We start from the raw sequence: 27,091 nt of genomic DNA, 5'->3' as shown, positions 1-27,091 counted from the left end.
AAAGTGCCTTTCAGTTTTATTTATTTAAACCGCGTTTTTCTTAAAACCGCTTATAGTGATTTTGTTTTGTCACTTTATAAGAACTTTATAAAAAAATTATTTTTATTTTGTGTGTATTCACGCACAAAATAACTTAATTCTAACTTAATTCTTTCAAATCGTTAGTGTTAATTATTATATGTCTTTTGTAAACTATTGGTAGTTGTTGGGGGAATCTATTGCTAAACATAATTATGTAATACATCCAGTCGCTTATATGATTCGTACCAACTTTGTACCACGTCATTGTTTAAAACCCGTTTGCCAGTATAACGTTCTAGAAGGGTTATGGACCACCTATTGTTAAATTGTAGTCTCATGCACTTGCGGTGCCCATAATAAAGCAAAAAATCCTAGCTTCTAGTATTATTGAAGTGAAAACTTTTTCAGTGCCGTTGTGATTTGATACGGAACTGATACTTGAAAAACAACACTAAGGGAATCATAAACATGTGCGATATTTAGCAGAATATTTAGCCTGCGAGATAATTAAACTACTTTTGATTTCATTCGTGTCGCACGTGTATTGCTCAGTATTTTTTCTACCTTTATTTCTTCTTCTACTTCTTATCGATATCCCACATTATATGGAGCCGTCACATGTCCTTTGATAATGCCACATAGGGATTTGGCATGAGTTTTATGACCGGCCTCCTGTCTAGCGTCAACCCTCCCTGGGACATATCTCCAGTAGGATATCCGTTGCAACGTGCCTTAGAGAAGCAATTTCTCAGACACATACTTTTTTTTTATTGCTTAGATGGGTGGATGAGCTCACAGCCCACCTGGTGTTAAGTGGTTACTGGAGCCCATAGACATCCACAACGTAAATGCGCCACCCACCTTGAGATGTAAGTTCTAAGGTCTCAGTATAGTTACAACGGCTGCCCCACCCTTCAAAACTAAACGCATTACTGCTTCACGGCAGAAATAGGCAGGGCGGTGGTACCCACCCGCGCGGACTCACAAGAGGTCCTACCACCAGTAATTACGCAAATTATAATTTTACGGGTTTCATTTTTATTACACGATGTTATTCCTTCACCGTGGAAGTCAATCGTGAACATTTGTCAAGTACGTATTTCATTAGAAAAATTGGTACCCGCCTGAGATTCGAACATCGGTGCATCGCTCAACGCGAATGCATCGGACGTCTTATCCGTTAGGCCACGACGACTCCAAAATACACAGAAACAAGCACTTTTTGTATCTATGTTCAAAATATACCTTTATATACTTGGTTAATACTTGTAGTGGGTGTTATGTAATTTAATTTCTTTTACAAGGATTACATGAGGATAAACAATATAAAATCTGCGTGTTCGATTAGATAGTAAAAATCCTATATCTAGATAAAAAGATTATCAAAATTACGTTATCGCATTGATAAGTTCCAGGGTTGAATGCACTCGGAAACTAATCGATGAATAAGAGTTTCATTCACGAGATAATGGTATCGATGTTGCATTGGAATTAGTACATTTTGTTTGTACACTGCGAGGTAGATAGTATAGCTATACTTTTAAAATCGCTAATATGCAACTGCAGTGTTCCGGAAAAGGATTTTCATGTAGTTCTGGACTCCAGTTTTATTGACGGTAGAGCGTACTGTGAGCTCGTGCAGTTATGCGTTTCAGTTTGAATAAACAGCTCTACAATATGATTGAGATTTCGGACTCATGTCTTAAATTAGGTAAAGGAATTTACATTTTGATGTCTTTAAACAATCAATATGATATGAGTCGTGAGATCGGTAACAGATTTAGAACAAAAAGGCATGTTTTTTAATATTAATCTCTTAGTATTTAGTTATATTGTGATTCTTGTTCACCTGATGGTTGTCTGAAAAATATCGCTTTCAACGATAAGACTGCCCGTTGTACTTTTTTGCATTTAATGTTTTGCTTTTTTACTTATTTTGTATATTTGTACTCTCTCTCTCTCTCTCTTTCTCTCTCTCGTGTCTAATCTTTGGGAGCACGAGCCGAGCGGGTAAAATTTCTCGGTAGACCAAGAGTCCAAATGCTATTTATTAATCGGAACTCGTATTATGTAAGCTTATCTTGAAAATATCTTGAGGGACATTGAGACATCCGTAAAATATGTATTTTGTGTACTGTAATAACTACCCGCTACACATTGATTAAATAAAACTCACGGTTATTTTCAGTTGCTTTATATTTAATTACGTCATCAATTAACTATCACTATAACATACTACTTTAAAAAAAATAAAAAATATATATATTCATTTTAAAAGAAGATTTGAAGTAAAAAGTTTACTGGTGGTAGGACCTCTTGTGAGTCCGCAAGGATAGTTACCACCACCCTGCCTATTTCTACCGAGAAGCAGCAATGCGTTTCGGTTTGAAAGACGGGGCAGTCGTTGTAACTATACTGAGACCTTAGAACTTATATCTCAAGATGGGTTTGCGCATTTACGTTGTAGATGTCTATGGGCTCCAGTGACCACTTAACACCAGGTGGGCTGTGAGCTCGTCCACACATTTAAACAATAAAAAAATAAAATACTCTTAAGAACGTTTCGCCATTATGCGATGGACGGCCTGTAGCGATATTTTTATTGAAAAGGATAAATGAAGAATGAATAATGAAATAAATGAAAATAGAATAATGAATGAAATAAAGAAAGAATGAGAATTTTTGCCATAATTGTATTAGTTTATTTAAAAACTCTACTTGCGTACTACGTATATTCTTTACTCGTGTTTCATTGTTCTCTTTGGACTGCTTTCATCTATCTCATAGAAAGAAGTAAAATCAAGAATCATATTTCATTCGTTATTTACATTAATTTCATATCATAATAATCTTCATTGAATTGGAAATATGTAGTAGTAAAAATATTAGAACAATCTAGTAAGATAAATTGTGAAGCGAATTGAAAGTAATTTGATTACTTTTTTTTATTGTTTTTAACCAATAACCATAAGTATGCTTAGAAAATTAAGGTTGACTTTTAGACGGTAATTTTAGGTACTTTTTATAACCGATGTTGATGTTGAAGCTAAATTTAAAAATATATATGTAAATTTCTTGTTAAAAATAGAATATGGCAACCCAAAACGGGTATAAAAAATATTTTTTTCTGAGTGGTTAATGTCCGTGAAATTTGCGTTAACATGAATATGATCCTCTGGGGGAATCCAATAAAACTCAATTTTTATTTCATGGTAACACGGCTACGATTTTCCGAACACGTTTGTTTTTGGTTTTGGAAGTTGGCAGCCCTCGAGGGTTTTGTTAAATATTGTAACAGTGCGTTCTGATTATTGAACTTCGGTTAGACCATCACGTTTTCGTTTCGGGTCATAACTTTCAATGGATTTTATGAGTTTGCCGGGTTTTGTTGTGGATCTGTTTCTGCCAGTCGTGTTGGAAGTTAAAGGAGCAAATAAGTTCAAATTCCAATCTAAAGTATTATCGCACTGATCAAAACACGAAGCTGAATTATCCGCTATTGTTTGACAACTATTAATTTGTCTTTAACAGAATTCTTTTTTTTTTAAAGATTGATATAAAATATATTAAATTAAATAATAAAATACGGAAAGTATAGAATATTGAGTTATAACATTCTAATTTAAATTGCACCTACGTATTACTAAAACTGAGTGAAACGGTGGCTGTACTAACTAGTGTGTTTCAGATATTTCTGATCACATATATTTGTCTCCACTCGTAAGGAGAAACATTTATTCATGGCCGATCACAATGACAGGCTATTAAACTAATATATACAAATAATTCGATATCGATCTACACATTCATCGCTACATGTGGCGCTAGGAGTGGCTACAAATATCACTTAACGCGTAAATAGTGCCTACTCAAGCGATCTTTTAAATCCGAGTGAAGGCGAACACCAGAATAGAAGTAATAACTAATCAGGTTAAAAAAGCTGATTTCTTTACTCAAGTAAAAACTATAGAAAATAGAAATGATATATTTTATTTTTAACGTGCAGACGATATTAAACATGTAACTGAACTATAGATGCTAATGCATCAATACTTTTTGGTTGGAATAGGCGAGGTTATGGGACCTACTTATTAAATACACGCGCTGACGTAGAAGACGTTGTACTACGTGTAAGAAGATTAGAATTATATTTACCACTTGGAAGGCATGATGAGGAATCTGTAGTTTGCTCGGACCTGGCAATGAGCCCACACCTCAGTTTAAAAAAATGGTCAAAACATTGCCACGTAACATTTTATAGTCTGTGAAACTTCTAATAAATTTATTCTTACACTGTGATGTATCTAGTATAATATGCGCAATCCAATTTTAAAACAGACACCAAAACGCCTTAAACATTGAAACCCGAAGAAATTTCCTATAACAATAAAAAAAATGTTACAAGCTTCGAAATTCGGAAAACCCTAAGATAAAAATAAAAACAAATTATTGCATTGCGTTTAGTGTTTTTTTTTTAGTGAAAATCAAAGTCGTTATTGTTCGTTTCAGTATAGTTTTTGCTCATTAAGTAAGTGACATTGTCTATATTAAAATAGTGACCTTTATTCTCTTATTTTTCTTAAGAAAAGTGTCATTCTTTCATGTCGTTTTAGTGACCGGTGCATTGTGTTCGCAGACAATGTTCTTACACATCATTGTATTAGACGGGCTGTCAAGCTTTCATTATCGGCTGATACAGTTATTATCACTATAGAATTTCAATATGCTCTTAGGAGATGTATGGAAATGGTAGTGCAAGGTAGAGGGGGAAGAGGTCGACTGAAGAAGACATGGATGGAGTATGTGAATGATGATACGAGAGAGAGAGAGAGAGAGGAGTGAGTGTTGACATGACGGCTGTTAGAAGAGAATGGAAGAGAAAAATTAGCTATGCCGACCCCACCTAGTGGGATAAGGTGGAGAAGAAGTGATCATAGTTTTGTACACGAATTTCGTCTTTACAAAAAACCCTAAATAATTAAATAACGGAAAATGAGTCACTAAAACCGACGATAAAGTACTAAAATTGATTTTAATTTTGTTTAATTAATCTATATATTAATACGTGAAGCAAAAACTTTGTATCCCTTTTTACGAAAATTGCGCGGACGGAGGAGTATGAAATTTTCCACACTCATAGAGAATATAGAGAAGAAGTGCACAATGCTAATATTTTTTTAAAATAATGCATAAAAGATACATTAAATCAATAAAGAAAACATTACACACACTACATACCATGTATTTGACGCACACACGCATGCATACTATTTATTGTCAAACTTTTGTTCTTGGCGTCTGTTGTCAAATTAAGAATAGATTAAATATTGCTTGCCTTGGTTAATATTTTTTATAGTGTAGCCTTGGCGAAATTTGTGATTATAGAAGTATAAAATACAACCTTAATAGTGTACAAACTTACAATTCCAATTAATTATAGTCGAATTTCGACTACTGCGGGACCTCTAGTTCATCTAATTCTACAAGTTCCCTGTTCGCACTTTAACTAGATTTGCTAATTTTTAGTACCTAGTTAATTATGTTCATCATTATATCGAGAGGTTAAAGGGTATTGTATAAACGACATTTCGCTTAATACGCGACATTTATCTTTGTAATTAAAGATGCGTTTTATTTGGTATTAGCATCAACAGTTCTATATTTTTAATTGACCTTCAATAAAGAATTCAAATAGCTGAAGAAGTTGTTTGTTCCCCCCGATTTTAAACTTTAAATCTTCTTCTTCTTCTTCTCTGTCGTTTCCTCATTGCTGAGGGTCGTGACCACCTTGGTCCAGTTTTTGCACCAACTTCCTCCAATGCTGCCTGCATTCGGCCTGCTTAAATGGCTTTCCTTTAAAGTTGCAAAAATGTCGCTTGAATCAAAAATCCTGTCACCGTTATATATTTTCACCGCTATGTTACAGAATTTCTGTTTGAATGGTGTGACAGTCTTAATGCAATAGAGATTTCTATTTCGCCTCATGATCTTAGCCATTCCGACAGGAGCCCTCTTCTTCGATATAGCGAAGGCGTTCGACAAAGTCTGGCACAACGGTTTGATATACAAACTGTATAACATGGGAGTGCCAGACAGACTCGTGCTCATCATACGAGACTACTTGTCGAACCGTTCGTTCCGATATCGAGTCGAGGGAACGCGTTCCCGGCCCCGTCACGTCACAGCCGGAGTCCCGCAAGGCTCCGCCCTCTCCCCGTTACTATTCAGTTTGTATATCAATGATATACCCCGGTCTCCGGAGACCCATCTGGCGCTCTTCGCCGATGACACCGCCATCTACTACTCGTGTAGGAAGAAGGCGTTGCTTCATCGACGACTTCAGACCGCAGCTACCACCATGGGACAGTGGTTCCGGAAGTGGCGCATCGACATCAACCCCACGAAAAGCACAGCGGTGCTCTTCAAAAGGGGTCGCCCTCCGAACACCACGCTGAGCATCCCTCTCCCGACTAGGCGCGTCAACACCCCCGCCCCCGCCGTTCGCCCAATCACGATGTTCGACCAGCCCATACCGTGGGCCCCGAAGGTCAAATACTTAGGCGTCACCCTCGACAGTAGGATGACATTCCGCCCCCACATTAAGACGGTACGCGACCGTGCCGCCTTCATTCTAGGACGTCTCTACCCGATGATATGTAGGCGAAGTAAAATGTCCCTTAGAAATAAGGTGACACTCTACAAAACTTGCATACGCCCCGTCATGACCTATGCAAGTGTAGTGTTCGCTCACGCGGCCCGCATACACCTAAAAACATTTCAAATTATTCAATCCCGTTTTTGCAGGATAGCCGTCGGAGCCCCGTGGTTCGTCAGGAACGTCGACCTCCATGACGACCTGGACTTAGAGTCCATCAGTAAGTATCTTCAGTCGGCGTCCATGCGCCACTTCGATAAAGCGGCACGACACGAGAACCCTCTCATCGTGGCCGCCGGTAACTACATTCCCGATCCTGCGGACAGAATGGAAAGCAGTCGACGTCGCCCTAAACACGTCATCTCGGATCCTCCTGATCCGCTAACGGTGCTTTTAGGTACTTCAAGCACCGGTCACCGTTCTCGTCGAACCCGTCGCTTGCGACGAAGGGCTCGACGAGTAAATTAACTCTCAGACACAGCCCACTGAGTTTCTCGCCGGATCTTCTCAGTGGGTCGCGTTTCCGATCCGGTGGTAGATTCTGCGAAGCACGGCTCTTGCTAGGGTTCGTGTTAGCAACATCGTCAGGTTTGAGCCCCGTGAGCTCACCTACTAAAGTTAGGGTTACGCTGACATAGCCGCTAGGGCTATCAGCTTAGGTAGGAAAAAAAAAAAAAAAAAAAAAAAAAGATCTTAGTGGGTGTTTACGTCAAGATGCCAAAAAGGCTTCAATGCCATTTAACTTCAGTTAATAGAAATTATATTTTCACTAAATTTATTTCCTTTTTTTTACTACTTCTCAAACTTCGCGTTGTACATACAAACCATCGTTTACAAATACAATACAAGCTACACTAGTGGATTACCGAATAACAAGCTGTCGCTATATGATCGATGGAATTTCAATTTGTACCCAGATTTTGTGTCAGCGCGTACATATTCAAATGTACTTATCGTATTTACTGTTTTCCTATTAGGCATTACTTACTTAAAACATAGTAAAAAAAAAAGAAAAGAAATAATAATTGTATATGTAAAAGAAAAATGTATCTGTCTGAATAAAGGCTTTATTATTATTATTATTATTATTATTAGGCATTATTTGATCTTCACTCAGTGCGTTTGTGAATAAAATAAGAACAAACGAGCTAGCTATATTTTATCTACTTTTTAAGAATTAATTAAAATCTAAAATTTAATCTCATTTTTTCAAATTTGTCTATTGATAAAGCTTGTTGTATAACAAGAAATACTTAATGTGAAATACTTATGATCGGGATTTTTTATGCCTATCTTTTTGTTAATGAATAAATTATAATAAAACCAACTAAATTGACGACAACACTGAATCATATTTTGCGTTTAATTTATAATCCTATTTCACGGCGGGTAGTTGTATTGTAATTTTAAAACGACTCCGTCATTTGTATTCGGCGGGTGCAGCTTTCATCGCTGTCCTAGACAGATCGACGCGGGGACCGGAACGCTAATTGCTTTAAGAGCTTAACACAAAGCAAAATTCGCTTGGAATTTATGAGGCCCTTTAAGATTTTGTATAACATTTTCGGTAATTAATTTCGAGGAAAATGACTCGAATTTAATTATAGTTTATGTTGTAAGTTAATTATGTTTAATGTCAGTTTATGTGTTAGTTTTGATTCGGATTTCGTTTTTATTTTGTACAGTTATTTTACATCAGTTTTGAAGGTAAATTAAATATCTAAAAGGCATCTGGAGAAATATCGATTTGTTTCGCTGTCCCGTGACTTTGTATTATTTTTTTCGGCTTACGTATGGCATTGATAAAGAATAAACTGCTTTTACGGTTTAATCTCACGTATTTTATTGTCATTATTTGGTTATTTCCGACGTTTTTTTAAAGTATATTTTTAAAGTCTATTTCAAATAACAAATACGAAAAGTCACCTTAATAGAATGTAATTTCGTTTCATTAAAGTTTGGGATGTTTCATGTAAAATGTCGAGTGTTTTAAATGCCTGCGTAAATTGTCAACGGACCGCTGGCTCTTCCTTAATTACGAGAAAGAAATAAGAAACGAATTTCGTTACTAAAATATTGTTGAATTAATTTCATTTACTACCTACCTATAATAATGTACTGTAGTACAAGCTTCGTACATAAGAATTGGTAAAAATATGTTGAATATTACTAATAGTATATTAAATATATTTACTTTTTGTAATAGTAGGTTAGGTTATTCTGCACTTTTAGAACAAATTTGAATTGTATTACACCATTTTAGTATCTTTTAAGGAGGTACAGCAAAGAATACAGTCCAAATATTTGTCGTGTCACTAGACAATTCAATTCGGGTTTGGCAGAGATTAGCTATTTGAGATATAAACATACATCTATTTGTGACTTCTATAAGCGATCTTGCCCCGTATCGTAAGTTGATAGCATTTTGACGTATATCTTTCTCAAACAGCCAAAAATAGTTTCACATATCGAAATAATGCCACCGAAACATATTTCAAAATAAAATTCATTAAGTGTACAAGTTTGAATTGGCGTGTAGAAAAATTCTCGCAACACAAATGACTAACACACATAACAATCGCGCTTAAAATCATTGAAATTTTGCTTTCTTAATATTATACTTGGACGAATTCCGATATGAACACAAAGTTTTAGTTTATTCATATTTAAATTTTAGTCGGATCGATTTAGATGTCATTTGAGTTGAAAGGTAATTGAATTTCAAAAACGTCACATATCCAAAGTTCAACGAACTGAAAAACAATCCTATGGTCCTATCAAAAGAAACTATCTAACGTTCTCAAAAAAAAAAGGGTAATCGACCGCTATCGTGTAGTTGTACAGAAATATTTTATATCCCACGAAGGGCCAGATAAAACTATACTTAGAATAGCCATCCTGAGTGTGATGAGTCGGATTTTTGAGCCCTTTATCTTTGGGCCGAATCAAGTCACTGACATCTTTATTGTTTAGTTGATAGTTTTTTTTTTATTGTACATAAAATAATACACACATTTCACACAGACACACAAGACGTGAAAAGCAGTTAGCGTTCAATAAAGTGAAGGAGCGTTAAAGAAGTACAGAAAGTATTTAGAGAAACAAAACATTAAAAGTATTTGAACTGGTTACAAATAGTTTTGAAGAAATTTCCTTTTGTATGCGATCGCTGTGAAACCGATGAAATGGCCTCAATCGTTAAAGTCGTACTGAAATCTCTGTGCAACAACAACATGGTTTTTTAAATTAACGGACCTTTCAAAAGCTGTTGTAAATGCTGACTCCGTGAATTTCTTACAACGCCGAGCGAAGAAATGGTATATGATAGAAAAGTATGGAAGGAGAAAACATGTTGCGCCGACCCCAGGTAACTGGGAGAAGGGCAGGATAATATGGGGGGGCTCGGCTCCACCTATCCCCCGCCAGGGCTTCGCTCCTGGACCCCACCGGGGCTTCGCCCCCGGACCCCGACTCGGTACTCCACGAACTTTCGGCCTGGTAGGAGAAAAAATTGTATGTGACCCCGGGACAAAAATTGGACATGTCCTCCCTTGCTGCACAATGTACTATTTTAAACTTTCAATTCCTAGTATAATTTACGTTGCAGCAAACTACTGTCGAAAGATAAAATAACATTATTAAGTAGCTTAGATATGCAAATTGACAGATAACAATTTTAATTTGGGATAACTGAAATATAAGTTGGCGCAACCCAGGATAATATATCCGTCTCTATTTTAATTTGTACAATTGGACCGTAATTACGAACTTTCAAATTGCTCTACCAAGTTAAGATAGTGTATTTTAATTTTGAAATAATTGAGTTTTTAAGCGTTTTAAACAATTATATTATTTTTGTGCGAATGTTAACGTAAGGTCACTAATATGGTAAGAGAAGTGTTACCCATTTTTCTACAAACGTACTCAAATTGTATAATACTTCCAAGGTTTTTGACAATTAGACAGCTTATGATAAAATATTTAAAAAAAGTAAAGAAACAAAATGACAGTACAACATTATTATAGCTGAAATTAAAATTTTCTAATAAAATCAAATTCTTTTTTTATTAGAGTAGAGCCGATTAACTACTCTAAATGTTAGATTTGTTTAATTAACAACAACAAAAAATAGCTAAAACATATTTTTTTTTCTCATTTTTATAAGAACAAAAGCAAGTAACAAAACAAAAGTGAATATTATACTTTTAGCCTCTCTACAATAGGGATTTCAGCACACCGAAGATAAGAAAGATATCGTCATCAGAGTCATAAACTAGGATTTACTTCAACAAAAATAGCTCCCATACGGACTCATCTGTAGTTTCACTGTTTTACCCCAAGAGGGTATTGACCTTTATAATGTTAGGTTAATTATTTAATGTGGTGCTAATCGCATACATTTTTGTAATATAGATACCTGGGATTTTGAGCCCGGTTGATTACGCCTCAAATGAAAAATAAACCTGGAAACAGATCGCAGTGCGACCACGTCCAAGTGTAAATCTAAACCATTCAATCCCAAAAAAAGTATTTAATAAATCATGTAAATCCCTCCAGCTGTTTTTAAGGTGTTCAGTGACAAACATAAGTACAGAAGAATTGAAATATGTATTTTTCAAGAAGATACGTAGAAAGAAATGTTTCAAGGTAGACGAGTATCAAAAACCGACAAGTTGAAATCATTAATCTTCTTTCTTATAACTCGAATGTAGTACTTGAATTAAATTAAATGAATGATATGTTATCGGAAAACTATCTCAATTATTAACTGTTTTCTGCTGATGTTGTAACTATTGCATTAACGCATATCATCAAGATTGTTGATTTTTACAAACTCATTATGTATGGCTCTTCCGGATTCTGTACTTAATCCCCCATTCAAAGTCTGAAAACCGACTTATGCTAATAAATGAACTTCAACCTCATTAAGTAATGCTTCTATTATTTAGATAACTTAAACTTAACAATTCAAGTATTTTGTTTGTAACAAAGCGAGTGTTTGTGAGCATAGTGAAAGGAATAGTTTACGTAACAACCATACTTGCGGCGAAGGATATTTCAGGATCCCTCCCCGCCGACCCTGCCATTACACATTTCTATACGAATTCTAATTGGCATTAATTAAATTTTGATCCTTGGACTACACACACATTTTGGTATTTCGTGTGTAATGTGTGTGACCAGTTTTCATGCCTAAAATACGGAATTTCCAATACTCACTCTTGTTTATACGAACAATTATCACAAACAATTGAAAGACTAAATTCATGATCATCAGTTAGAAAATTTCATCAGTACTGTTCCAGAAAAAAGAGTAGTCAAAAATTTTTTTTTTTTTAAATCGGTTCTTCTTTATTTCGTTTTTGAGAGAAACGACTTCAGAAAGATCTTCTACTGTATTTTTTTGTGAATTCATAAATATTTCGACAAGTTTGGGAATTCTGAAGTCTAAAAAGTTGTAGGCGCGAAACGGTTTTTTGTCAAACATTTTCTATAATGGTCTATTATATTCTAGCTGTAGACCGAAGGAAATATAAGTTTTCTCCCATATAAATTTATTCTTTAATCACCTATTTTTTATTTAGTAACATTTTCCGAGAAAGCGTCGTCTTAAATTTTTATATTCATTTACATTTTATCTACTACTAAGTTTATACTTAAAAACAACGAGACAAAAAGTTTGAAACATCTAAATCCCTTTGACTGGCCTTTTGATGGAAATAGGAAGGCGAACATATCCAGATGGCTACAATTAGTAAAGATCCCATAAATTAAAACAACATATGGAATTACCATATTCATTCAAACCATCTATCGATAATAACACTGCTAATTTATCTGTCGGCAGTAACTATCATATTTACTGTAATTAAGACGCGGTATACTCACCGTTTCCAAAAATTGAAGACAGGTCACGGCTTAATTTCGCGTTGATTTTATGTTTACTTCTCAGTCACTTCGACTAGGGATTTATTCGTCAAAATTTAAATATGATGCTTCTTACTATCTAATATTATATTCTTTTTATATAATTATTATATAAAATTCACTCATTGACATTTACATTTCGCTTTAAGTATCTGTATATTATCTGTATATATTAATACCAATAATACAATAATTTACATATAAAAACACATAGTAACCATATATATTGTCCAAATATCCAAATTTAGATACAAGAATTTACAATTTATCTAAAGGTTTATTTATTTAAATTTTCTAATTTAATTTCGTTCCAGAACTTGATAAATTAGGTTGTATTTATAATTGAAAACTGTGAATTAATTTACTGCCCTCGTGTTGAAATATGTAGATGTTACTTGTTTTGTAGCCCAAATGAAAATTAAATGCAAACGTGAGGGGTTTTGCCAAGAGGATTCAAATTCTATGAACAATCTGGATGAATTAAAGTTATATACTGTTACTGTAGAATTTAAAAAACAAAAAAATATTTTTCAAGTCTTCTGTTATCAATATCATTATTACTTTTAGCACAGTATTCAGATTTCGATATCATTAGTCGCATACGAATACTGTAAAATACTCCAACGACCTAAATAAGATAATTAAATTAAACAACGCACGCAATTAAATCATAAAACTAGTTTTATTTACGTTAATTAAATAAATAATTTAAAACACGACTCGTGGAATTCTAAGAAAACACGTTAATGTTGTAACGACTTCCGTGAAAAAACCTATCTCTGTTTAATTAAAGGCAACAAGTACCTTCATTAATAAGTGTATGGAAAATTTACATTCGGAAACGGTCAGACTAGTTATTTATCGAATTTTCAATTTTTTTTTAAGAGACAATACCGAAATATCCATTCCAAAATACAACACCAACAAATGATTTACTTTTGATCAGTGAAATTCAATTTGTGGTTGCCCAATAGTTTTTCACTGAATGCACAAAGCCGATCTTCGAACTGCGAACCAGAGCTCAATGAGATTTGGAAGTCCATTCTGCCTTTTTTACGGGTTCTGTACAAATAAATTCACTATCACGGATTTCATTTTACGTTTGAAGGAAACAATCAGAAAACAAATACGAATAGTAAAGTAAATTCTCTTTCAAAATTTTATTCATGTTCATATCCTAGTAATGCATATAAATGGAGCAGTGTAGCCTCAAGCAGGGAGATATTGTGGAACATCTGTGTTCTGATTAAATTCGTTGCGTTAGTTGCAAGTCAGTATTTCCTCGTGTGGAACCTTGCTGCACAGGACTTACAGTGAGTGTATCTTAATAGTGTATCTTACAGTAGAAAAAAAAATTGAATTTTATAATTATAACTTTGGCTCAGACGCTACATTTTATAGTGTAATTCATGGAAATAGGTAGAATAATTTCATCTAGTCGTGCGGGCCTAACGGATAATTAAGTTAGGAAATACTACGGAATAGGAAACTCCTACGGACGGATGACATAGTAGCTGGATTTGTTCATGTATCATTTAATCTTTTATTTAATAGTGTTAAGCTGGTAAAAACAACGCCATTTATCGTCGAATAGCAGAAACGAATATCAAAATAACTAGTAAAATCTAGAACGATCGAGAAGGACAACGCCATCTATTATCAAATAGCGAAAACACATATTACCGAAACTACTCGACCGGTGAGGAATGTTCTCGATAATTCTAGGGATGTCGTATCGGCTATAAAAGTGTTGCAGAGATGACACGAAGGCAGTTAGCAATCGGATCTACTCGAAGCGAAACAGCGAACGGATCGCCTGAAACGAAGCGGAAGAAGTGAATTACGAAGTGTAAAGTGTTCTTTGAGTGCTCTAAGTGTTAATACAGTTTGAATTTGTACTTTGGTAGAATTTTTATTTATCCTGAACACCAGTGCGTAACAATAGTTTTACTTTTACCAGTAATACGAGCTGACTTACATTGAAATTTAAACGATAAACATTATTAAAACTTTCGGAAGGATTCGGTCACTTTAAGTATGAAAAATATGACTACGTAATTGTAATTACGTTTAATAGCAAATTGATCGACTTCAGTATCGCTTGAAAACAATTTCTCTAAAGGATAATCATAATTTTCAGAAAAATAATGAAGACGGCGAGCAGGCAGGCGCATTTCAGAGATGAAATTACGGCATCTGGGACATTTAACCTGTTTTTAATTTATCATCACGAATCACTTGGGACGTGTTATTTAAATAAATTTATATTTACGTTAAGGATCGGGTCGAGGGACAGTAAACTAATTTTCTGTAAAAAATCTCGTTAAACTTTTGGCTTTTCTTGAAACTGTCGCGTCGTATTTCATTCTTGTAAGGTTTTCGTCCAGCAAGCTACCACACCAAGTAGAACTGTGCATAGATGAATTCGATTTTAAGACTACAAAGAGATTTTACACAGCTTAAATAGCTGCTATCCGGATGTTCTTGTGCCAACACTGTATACGTTCAAATGTAGTTCATAAAAACGAAAAAGATACTCGATATTCGATTTACGAAGTCATCGTGGTCTAAAGAATAAGAGGGATATTTCTAACGTGAAACAGTAATGCGTTTCGGTTTGAAGGATAGAAGACTAAAACAAAAAACTGAGGCTTAGAACTCATGTTTCAAGATGGGCCGTGGCATTGCGTGGATGATGTCTATGGGCTCCGTTGACCACTTAACACCTGGTGGACCGTGAGCTCGTTCACCCATATTAGCAATAAAAAAATATGGCAATTAGTAAATAAGTAAAGAGCATTCGTATTACGTACAGACGGCTTTTCAAATATTTTCTTCGTTCTGTTAATATCGATAACTGCTTTTCCTTTTTAATGAACCATACTTGAACTTACGCAGTGGTTATTTTATTTTCCTCTTTAATATTTTCCTCATTAATTTCAATTAGAATAACAACATTCTTAAGTGTGAAAAACGAAAACCGATATTCAAAAAGTGGCTTTCAGGTATTTAATTTGGCTCTTCCTTTTAAATTTTATCTCATTAAAATACAATTTACATTAATTTATGGAAATGACTAATATCCAGCTGCAAAGTTATATTTAAAACAATCCACAAAGGACTTTGAGCGAGAGCTTCTAAAAAAGTTAAGCTACGGTTTCTGCGGTCTGTTGTTGCATCGTTTACATTTCCCTCGCCTTGGCACTTCTCTGGGTATTTCATTGGATAATATAAAAAATAAGCCTGAACATGGGTTTCGTTTTCATTATTAATACGTATAATAAGTGCTTCAAATCTGGGACACACTAGAAAAACCGGATACAAGGAAAATATTGCCAAAAATAACAACTAGTTATAGAGCTAGTGATTCAAGCACAGCTATCCAAAATCATCGTCAAATTCATTTTCCTTGTTTAGTTTCATTGCGCGCATTGGAGCATCATTGGAAGCACCCCACGCGCGGGGTCAGCGACCTCATGTGCAACAGGGGAGGTCTACCAGGTTCTTAAATGTTACCAGTTTCTAAAATGTGTACTTATTAAAAAGACAAGATTTTTTCTTTTCTCAATAAATTAATAATTATACTTCTTATATATATCTTCCTCCATTGTTCCTTCTATACGTACTTGTAAACTGTTTAACGGTGGCCTGTTCTGTATCGATGAACGAAATGAAAAAGGAAGCCGTTTATTGGATATACAATGCAAGATGTATCAAATAACCAACCGCATTAACATATCGATGAAGGTCATTCATTCCTTAACATAACTAATTTAAAGAAAATTATTCGGTACCCGGTATGTTCTTTCTAATCTACACAGACATTTTTATTCCTGTAAAAGTATTTCTTTATTTTATCGCTTAGATGGATGGACAAGCTCAAGGCCCAAGTGGTGTTAAGTGGTTACCGGAGCTCATAGACGTCTACAACGTAAATTCCGCCACATGAGAGACATAAGTTCCAAGGTTTTTTACAATACAACGGCTGCTCCGCCCTTTAAACCAAAACGCATTTCTGCTTCACCGCAAAAATAGACAGGATGGTGGTAACTACCCGCGCGGACTCACAAGACGTCCTACCACCAGTTTAAACCAAAGCTAGTTCAAATCAATTCCTTTTTATCTTATCTCAAAAAATGGTGAATCCATAAGCTTATGAAATTTATCATTAATGTAATCGAAAGCACTGGTTATGAATTGGGGTCAGTGTAAGCGAGGCACGAACAAAGTTTAAGTTTAAGGCGTTCCACAGGAAAAATGTACGTCATTTTTATCGTTTTAATTCTTGTTTAATGATTGCTAACTTGTTTCCTAATTTTTCAGGTGAGAAATTATGCATGCGTCACACAATGAAGTAGCAAATCGCAAATTTTCCTAACTCGAAACTTTAAGTAGACTGATGCCGATTTGCTGAAACCAAAGTATGTATGTCATTTTTAAAATGCTACCTGAACATAATACAATTTTTTTTCTAAGCATGATATAAATTATAATGACAGTATAGTTCAGACTTCTACAAATATGGTATGATTTGGTGACTTTTGTTGTAATAATATAACATACATTTCAATAATAACTTGTCTCATTACAATATGTCAGAAGTCTGAATCAGATAAGGGTTTGTGTCCGTTACGCTCCAGTTAACTGAAAAGGTGCAACTTAATCTGACACTTCGTTATCTGACTTCTTTTTTATGTTAAAATGTATTATCGGCGGTCTGTTCAAAACTATAGCAGATTTTAATTGAACATAATCCCCCGGGTGGGTAACTCTCGGCACACTTGGTGTTAAAGGGTTGTGTTGCTTCAATTGAATTGTACATATAATGCCTATTCAAACCAGATTCTGTAAACTTTTTACATCAGAAATAGGCAAATTAATAAAACTAACGTGCGGGTTTTACAACACGTCGTACCACCTCGAGAATCTAAATTTTTTTACATAGTTACGGTATGAAGATATATAATATATTGTAATTTGTATTTGTAATTTTGGTGATTTCAATATGACTTTTACACACTCATAGAATTTTAATGTAGCTCTAGGCAATCTATAATTATATTGTCCATTTTATAATGCGATAGCGCTCCAATCTGATGTGTTGTTGATGTCAGTTCACACTCTATGTTGTCATAATATTCCGGTACACAGAAAGCACGAAAAACTAATTAGCTCACGTACTCAACGTCATTTTAAAAGTGTATTGTACTTGGAAATGATATAAATAATTTTATTAGGGCTGCTTAAAAAAAACATTTTAGTACAAAAATCTTATACTTTCTTTTGGGTAACAAGGCAAAATCTTCATATGAAACTCACAGTTCCGGTGACCGGTTGAATTATTGGTTTTTGGTGGATTCAAACCTCTTTTTTATATATTGTATATAATTTTTAATAAAAATTGTAAGAAAAGAAACAAATTGGACCAATCACATTTTATTTCTGTATGCATTGAAGTTTTGTATCCGAATATGTTGCTCATATTAAAATCATTTCAATTCTTTGAATTACTTTTCTATACATTAAAAATTTATGTTACTTTATTTCGCTAAATTCCTTTATTTGTTCTGGCAAAGAAAATTGATGTCTAAAATTTATTCTCTTATAATAAATAAAAACTATTATTCTTCGGATTTCGCGAGTTCTAGACGTAATTAAAATTATACGGCTTAACCACAAATCTGTTTTTGTTTATATCTTTTTTTGTTATAAAATAGTTGCTATGAGTCGCGTGAAAACAGTAATCTATTTGCGAGTTAGGTCATGAACTTTTGCGTTACTTAACGAAGAGTTTTTTTTACCTAGATATACTAAATCACTACTGGTACGTACTTTATTTGATATTGATCTTTCTTTTTTTCTTCTTTATGTAGATGAGACATGTTTCGACCCATCGACACAACGTTAAACTTTTACGACGGTAACTAAAATGACATCAAACAAGGTAAGTCGCGTGATAAAGTACCTGACCGACGTTATTTTATGCTTGAAAGTTATGTTTGCGAAAATCTATTTTCTATTATATTCTTTTTTAAATTAATTTTATAATATTATAGATTAAATAAAAAGTCATATTTCCAATTTTATGTAATACTTAAATTTAAACAAACAGTGAGTGTCTTTCCTACTCTAGAAGAAGGAAGAGAGTACGTTTATTTCGTCAATAATATTTAAAAACATAAATCCCGATATTCACTTTGAAACGTGCCTGCAGTCTCAATTGTGTTGATTTACGAGTGCTCCACTCTTTCGATTGGAACACACGGTTGCTTCGTGGGAGAAGCAGATACCTACCCTACAGGTGATAGCTACTGCAAGCTCATAATACGCTTTGCCATCAAAAATAACGAATTATTCTATTATTACAATATCTATATATATAAAAGAAAGTCGTGTTAGTTACACTATTTATAACTCAAGAACGGCTGAACTGATTTGGCTGAAAATTGGTGGGAAGGTGGCTTAGAACCAGGAGAAGGATACTTTTTACCACGTTCCCGTGGGACGTGAGATAAAACGTGATATAAAAAAAACGGAATTGATATGGATTAACAAAACGCAACTGACAGCTAAACGTAATGTAGTCCATGGTTAATTATAGTAGAATTTTGAAGTTGATCGGTTGATGTGTTTGTATCGAGTTTCTATTAGCTTATTGTGCCGAGATAATCATTAAGAAAGCCATGCCGCAACCAACACGATCAAATCTTTCCCGACGAAGCCGTAATGCAACTGGGATTGGAAACATTGCGAGTGAAAGGGCTGAAGAAGAACAAGAAATAAGAATATAATGATAATAATAACAACCAAAATACATAGCCCATAAAGAATCATTGAAATGCTTGCTTTTTTAATTTACATTAATTATCGAAATAAAAAATGATCTTGATAAAATCAAAAGTCTGCTCATATATTGCCTCTGAGGCGAAACAAAGTTCGCCGGGTCAGCTAGTAAATAATATAAATAAATTATTGTTAATGAATAGGTTTTGGTAAGTATTATATTATATAAATATGATTATGTAATATTCGTTAAATTTATATTTACTTGTATGTATTTCTACATTTCAATTTTGTAATTCTGTAAGTTTTTTTATTATGTCCTTGGATTATGCCAACCCCTCCAATTTCCTAAATCATCTCCGTCGAAAGGTTGACTGGAAGAGATTGCTCGCAGAAGTACTCACATTGTATTTTAGTTTTATTTTTTCTAAATCACATTTTCTGTATTATTATTTTATTTTTGTATCACTTAAATGGGTAGACGAGCTCACAGCCCACCTGGTGTTAAGTGGTTACTGGAGGCCATAGACATCTTCGATGTAAATGCGCTACCCACCTTGAGATATAAGTTCTAAGGTCTCTCAGTGTAGTTACAACGGCTACCCACCCTTCAAACCGAAACGCATTACTGCTTCACGGCAGAAATAGGCGGGGTGGTGGTTCCTACCCGCGTGGTCTCACAAGAGGTCCTACCACCAATAAAGTCGACAATATACATTATGCAAATGCAATGAAATGTTATTGTGTTATTTTGCATATATTCTATAGCAATGAACAAGATTGTGGCGGTAGCCATCATACAACACAAGATATTTGACAGATGCCTCAATCTCGCTTCCTTCAAGATAAGCTTGCAAATATACAAGTTCCGAACAAATAACATTCGGACCGTCGGTCTACCGAGCAATATCACTCGCTCGGTGGAAGATCTTCCCTTTCGTCGCTATAGCCACCAGATAAAATCCTTTTCGGTTGGTATTAGATGTAGTTCTTAGCATAGATAACAGTTATGTTAAGATCATTAATTTATCTTCCGCGTAATACAAGGTGAAACCGTTAGCTCGTCTCATCTAAAAAAATTTACATAACGTTAGCAGATATTTTAAGAATAATTAATGAAATGTCAAATCCATTAGGGTTGGCAAAGAGCTGTTCTTAAACGAGACAAATAATTTATCATTGTCCAGATTAGTGCTAATTTAATACTGCTTAACCTTATATTTGATCATTCTAATGACTTTTTTCAAGTAACACTTACTTATTAAAAACTAAGTAAAAGTATTGTTCATAAATATTTTAGCAATTTAATTTTTTGACACTAATGTTACATCAACAATTATTATGAAATTTCGTTATTTTATCTGAGACTGAAATTCATTCAGAAGGCAGTTTTCTCTGTCGAAACCGTCTCAAATAAATAACAGATGGAATACATTTTATGCGCGAGGGAAACATTGGGGATATAAACATCACGGGTATATTACCACAGAATTCAACGAAAGAAAAGTCTAGGGAAATACAATGTGACCGAATGCAATGTTTCAAAGTTTTTTTTTTATTACTTCCTCTTATGCTATGAAATCAGAAAAAATACATATTATGAGTGTAAAGACCAATTTGCAGTTCACAGCTAGAAGTGAAATTTTGCGAAGTATTTTATCTCATTCTTTCGCTGGCTAAATTCTATAGAGGTATTAAATGTTTGTCTCTTTTTAGTGTCGTATTTTCGTTTCATCAAACTTCAAACTACAACACCTTAACAATATTTTTTTCCGCGTATAGAGTCGAACGGGCGCACGTTTCATCTGGCTATAAGTGAATAGTGGAGTCTATAGATAAATCAATGTGAACTTCGCCACACAACTTGAGGGATCTACAATTTTGAGAATTCTTTAAATTCGCTGTTTTTGCACAACTTTCATAATACTACGCGTACTTATTGACTTTTTTAAATTGATGGTAGATAAAATTACCTGCGTCATTATGAACAACTTTAGTATCCTATAATTCGGTTAAATTCATGATCGCCACTTAGTAAATGCACGACTGCACTTTGAGCGTAAAAAAGTGCTTTAAAAGCTCTTAAACCAATTAATCCGGACAGTACGAATCCAATTGAACAATCCGGTAAAAAATAATCAGAACATTAATCGGAATTAATGTTCTGATTATTTTTTACCGGATTGCTAATTCCCGTAGTGTTGCAATGAGAATTCTTCCCCCCGTTCCGCTATTTTATAACGAGGCCGTAAAGGCGAGCCGTTAATGAGCAACTGAAAAAACAACAGAACTCCATTCATTCGAATGTTTTTTTTTTTTGCTGCCATTTTGAAAGCTTTTCTGTGTTCAAGTGCAACGAAGCCAGATAGCTTGAAAATGAATTTGCGTAAAGGTTAGTAAGAGTATTTTCGTTCGACTCAATTGGCACTCCGGTGGTATTTAATATGTATTAAAGGTCTTTAATTTCGTGAAACAAATATTACGTTGTTTTTTTTATTTATTCTGATTTTTTTTATTTATTTTTTATTACTTAGATGTGTGGACGAGCTCACAGCCCACCTGGTGTTAAGTGGTTACTGGAGCCCATAGACATCCACAACGTAAATGCGCCACCCACCTTGAGATACAAGTTCTAATGTCTCAAGTATAGTTACAGTATAGTATATACTATACAAGTATAGTTTTTCAATTTTATAAAAAAATGTTTTTCGGAGTAGAGCGATTTTAGTATTGTTTTTATTTTAATGAACAAGCCGACTTTTCTATACAAATTTGGCACTCCGGTGGTAGTTAATATATATGTATTTACGGTCTTTAATTTCGTGAAACAAATATTACGTTGTTATTTATTTATGTTGTATTTTATGTTTTTAAATTTTATAAAAAAATGTTTTTTGGAGTAGAGCGGTTTTAGTATTGTGTTTATGAACAAGCCAACATTTCTGTACAGATTTATAGCCATCAGTATCCGCTTATCAGGTAACACCCCATTAAAACCTCTGTACCGATGAACGATATAGATGAATGAGTTGAATACCCACTTCATGTTATTACCGCCTATTACCGCATTTTGTAGACATCAAACATGGATGCCGTCAACTACTTTGAGACATGAACAAATTCTCAATTTTATTATGTAGCGCCTGCCACAACCTTAAAATTGGATCAAATGTCTGCTTTGCGATATCAATATATAGGATGATACAAATCCAGGAAGCAAAATCAGATTTTATTTAGCCTCATTTTTAGTATAACGGTCAAAAACCTTTAAAAGATAATAAAAAATAAAAAAAATAGATAGGACACGTATCGATCTGAGTGTCCAAATTTTTCAGGAAAAATTTTGCCAAGCAGTGTTAACGCGGAGAAGCTAATAATAGTTAGGGTTACATTGCAGCTGACTAAACAATAAGTAGTCGAAGATTTTCAGGAAATCCTTACAGATAGGTATCAAACGCCACTATTCCTAACTCTGTCGCGAAATACTTACAATTACTTTGACGATTGAGACCGTAAAATTAAGACTTCAGCTGCTATTGCGATGGTTTCCATTAAGCACTGAATGGCAGAGTTCGTTTGAGTTCGACCGAAATACATAAGAAATAATAGTAGTTTTCTATTCTGTATATATTCGAAGGAGTATACAACTTTTTTATTGTTAACAAATTATTATTTCAATAGAAAATCCTGATTAAATGTTCAACCAACGCTATTTCGCTAGAAAATAGAAAAGGTTCTATTTTCTTTAAACTTCAGCAAATAATTTTAGCTCACAGTGGCAGGCACTTACGGGTGCAAAGTCCATTTCCTTTAGCACTAACTTGCTGTAAAAATATGGAGTCCTCCAAAATAACAGGCACTTATCTTGATAAAATTGGTCTTGAAGTGGCTACTACAAAAATTTTGTTACCACTTTCAACTCGCTGAAAAATATTTATTGCGAGTAAGAGAAATTCGTATTTGTGTGTTTTTTGCAAGAATATGTGAGTAAGTCCACGGCCCACCTAATATTAAGTGAAAGTTGTTATTGGAACATCACAATATCGAAATATTCAAGATCATTAAACCTATCCGCGTGAGGTCAATTGCAACTTACCACTAGTAAAATTAACATTTATTTGATGGAATTATCAAATCATTAACTATACCATTAGTTCTATTTATTTTCACATCTATGTTAACATAACACAAAAGAAAACTTTTATATGAAAAAAATAAATAATACCGCCACAAATAAATAAAGCCCTAACAGTTATCTCCCTTCTTGTCAACTGCAAATTTAATTTGTACGAAACTAATTAGGGACGACAACAGCAAGAGAAAAAACAGAAGCTGTATTTTCTTTCGGGAACATGTTTGTTAAATAAATAACAATACATATATTTATCGGGTACCTAACGAGTTTATAACTCGGCGATCCGTCAATTTGATTGATTCTTGCCTGTCGATTATTATCTGTAAAGACGATGCGCTCCTTCTGAAAGTAATTTTGATATTAATGCGTTTCGGTTTGAAGGGTGGGTTACGTTGTAGATGTCCATGGGCTTCAGTAACCACTCAACACTAGGTGGGCTATGAGCTCGTCCGCCCATGTAAGCAATAAAAAAAAACATAAATTAAAGGTTGGCAATAAAATTGCGGTTTATAAAGTACACTTGACGGACGGAGAAATTATTTCATTGGACTCGGAACTTGATGCTGTATGTCAAATTTAGTGCCATCATATATTTTATCGGGTGAACAGTCTATGCATGTGAATGGAGACATAGTTTTTTGTTGACTTTAAATGATGAAAGACGCGTTTAGAGCACAAAGTGATAGCCTTCAATCTTTCTACCGCAAATAAAACATCGGCTCCGTTTGAAGAGCGAAATTATTTGAATAACCTTCGGCCTCAAGTTTCTAGGTGAGCTATGGTATTTACAATGGTATCCTCTTAGTAACAGATAGGTCGTAAGCAAATAATTTTATTTATAAGAAAACATTAGACCTGTTTATTTGAGGTGTGTGCACGAATTAGTTTTTGTAAAATAAATGGAACGGCGACTGTCTTAGTAGCACTGAAAATCGGTAGTAATAAATGACGGCAGTTACATTGTCAGATTACCACCGGTAGGCGATAAACTGGTCTAGATTTAATAAACGAAAATATAGCCAAAACGTCGTAAATAATTCATAAGCATGACGTTCCAAGAATTGAAGTGGAAAAAGAATGGAGTGCATTTGAAGATCTACACTTAGCATCGGGTAGATACGGGTTGAAGAACAGATGGCGTTCCAAAAATAAAAATCTAGAACAATCAAATTATATTCTCACGTTTTCTCCGTTCCTTTTGACCTAATATTTATACCTACAGTCCGATATTTTACACAAAGGGTCAAAATACTTAGGAAATTACAACAAATATTTGTACAGTTCTTATTTCCCTTAGGCTTGCCTTTTTTTGGGAACGACTAATCAAATGAGACCTTTCTTCCTCAATGAAATATTTACTTAAATCCCTCAGAAATTTGTTGCAGTTTCAAGTTTTCAGTTCACTTCGAATGTTATTACTTTGTGTGATGAATATTGTTGAAGCCGGTCATAGAATTATCTTGTAATTGCGATAGAATTGCAAGATCTTAGTGTATTTTTATTGGCGTCAAATAATAATCCTCTAATGACAAAGTTGCATGCAAACTGCGTATTCAGGATTTAGTCCAAATAAGCATGTGCGCAGAAACAATCCGAATTTAAAATTTATTGTAAACTTTAAATTCTTTTTAATGCAATTTTACAACACATCTCCAATCTTTTCGAACAATCTTTTCAGTACAACTTTGCCAGTTTCGTATTTTGCTTCAATATCGTTATCTTATTGTCGTTGTTATTTTATGATGCCACAACTATTAACACTTTAATTTTTAGAAACTTTTATAATTAAAATTCATGTTTTTTCTTTGTATGTATTTTAAGTAGGCAAAACCTTACATTACTCGACATCAAGAACGAAATAAATTCAAGGGAACTCATTCATACAAATGTCGGTTTGTTCTGATTAAAATTTTAAATTACATAATCCGTGAAGATGAAACCTTCAATGAGGCTATTTCATGGTGTTTTATGTTCTTTTTCGGGATGTAATTCTACATAACTTCTACCTTAACCGGGTTTTGTTCCATTTTAATTCTGTACAGCCTTACAACGTTTCCGCACTGCATCCTATTTTGATAGTGCTTTTTTTTTCAGAACTGGGATTAGGGACTGAGACTCCACTTAAATAGCCCACTTTACGATTCCGCTCTACTTTCTCCCGAACCTCCAAGTCCTACGTGAGAGCAGAACCCGAAAGAAGTAAAAGGGGTTACCTCAATCAACACAACAACTTGGTTGAAAGGCAGTCAGTGTTGCTGATGTTCCTGGATTCCGCCTTACACCAAAACCAGCCAGTTGAACCGAAATTCAATACACCGCCAATCGATCGCTCTGTACTTACACTAACATGTAATGGAACTTTATTTTTATGTCACCCAACTGACGTTATTCGGTTCTAAACTTTAATAATGTTCTCTGGAGATTTCAAATATCCAGGTATTTTTTTAATTTTTGATTTTGTTTCTAAACATAAGTAATTATAATTAGTTTCCCAAATAAATATTTGTCTCCATTTACTTTGGACTGGTTTTACCAACGGCCTTACCTTGTTAGAGCAGAATATAATTATTAATCTATTTTTATATTTATGCAAAGTTAGGTTTGTTCTTTTTTATTATTATTGAGGGTTTACTGGTCTCCCGGAGGCCTTCCAGTTTCACAAGAAGGACAGGTGGGCGAGCAAGGGCTCAGCCAGAAGGGACGGGATTTTCTAACAGCTACCCGCACCTCCAAGGGAGTCCTTACAGCTCAAGAGTAGCTGATTTGCGAATGAATCTACTACCGGATCGAAATCGCGACCCGCTGAGAAGATCCGGCGAAAGTTAGGTTTGTGGCAAGGCGTGGTCTTAACCAAAACGGGTCGATGTCACCGTCCGTTCCCATTCACGCCTTTTTCAATGCATCTGATTGTACATACGTACAATCATTGTACGATTGTACATACATAGATTGTACAAGCGTGTATTTTGACTTTTTTATCCTTATTGTTTTTTGTAGTCTTGATACTGAAAAACTTTAATTTTTGGGTATACTAATTATATTATAGTATTTTGGAAAATATAGAGTTAAACAGCTTGATCCATTGTTGTACCACGCTTCAGAGTTATTCGAAAAACAATTGCCTGCGTTCGATCACATCCTCTTTTCGCTTAAAACAGCATTCTTTTGTTTTTCTTAATCAACCAAATTGTTTACGAAATATATTTTCAAGCGTTATCGTTGTAAATATCCCAAGCATGATTATCTACAAATTGTTTTCCATTGTTTGCATACCTTCATTTTAATAGCTGCTATCGGCTTAGAGAATAATGTTTTTGTGTTTTTAGATAAGAAAGCATAAGCTCATCTAGCATCTTCAAACGTATATTGGATTTTTTGAGTTTTGCATTTATTTTAAAATAAAAATGATATCCATTTATCAAACTTTATTATTATATATACAAAATAATTAAACTTGTTCAATAGGTGCACAAGTAAAACAAGCTTTTACGACTTAATTTCGCGGTTGATTCCCTATATAATATATTATTATGAACTTACGAATACATTATATTATCGCTGTGACGGAT

At 34.2% G+C, this 27,091-nt stretch overlaps 1 protein-coding gene and 1 long non-coding RNA gene across 5 annotated transcripts in view; one reads left to right on the top strand and one right to left on the bottom strand.

Moving 5' to 3' along the window:
• The window catches only part of Dh31 (diuretic hormone 31), a 66,542-nt gene that overhangs the window by 18,260 nt on the left and 21,191 nt on the right, over window positions 1–27,091 (bottom strand).
• Window positions 16,804–25,932, top strand: LOC119630366 (uncharacterized). The gene is made up of 3 exons (XR_005246140.2): window positions 16,804–17,025; window positions 18,478–18,548; window positions 25,617–25,932. It is a non-coding gene; the product is annotated as an uncharacterized LOC119630366 (long non-coding RNA).

This window comes from Bombyx mori, chromosome 23, assembly GCF_030269925.1.
Source record: "Bombyx mori chromosome 23, ASM3026992v2".
Lineage (NCBI taxonomy): Eukaryota > Metazoa > Arthropoda > Insecta > Lepidoptera > Bombycidae > Bombyx > Bombyx mori.
The sequence above is the reverse complement of the archived record's forward strand: the minus strand, read 5'-3'. Positions and strand labels throughout refer to the sequence as shown.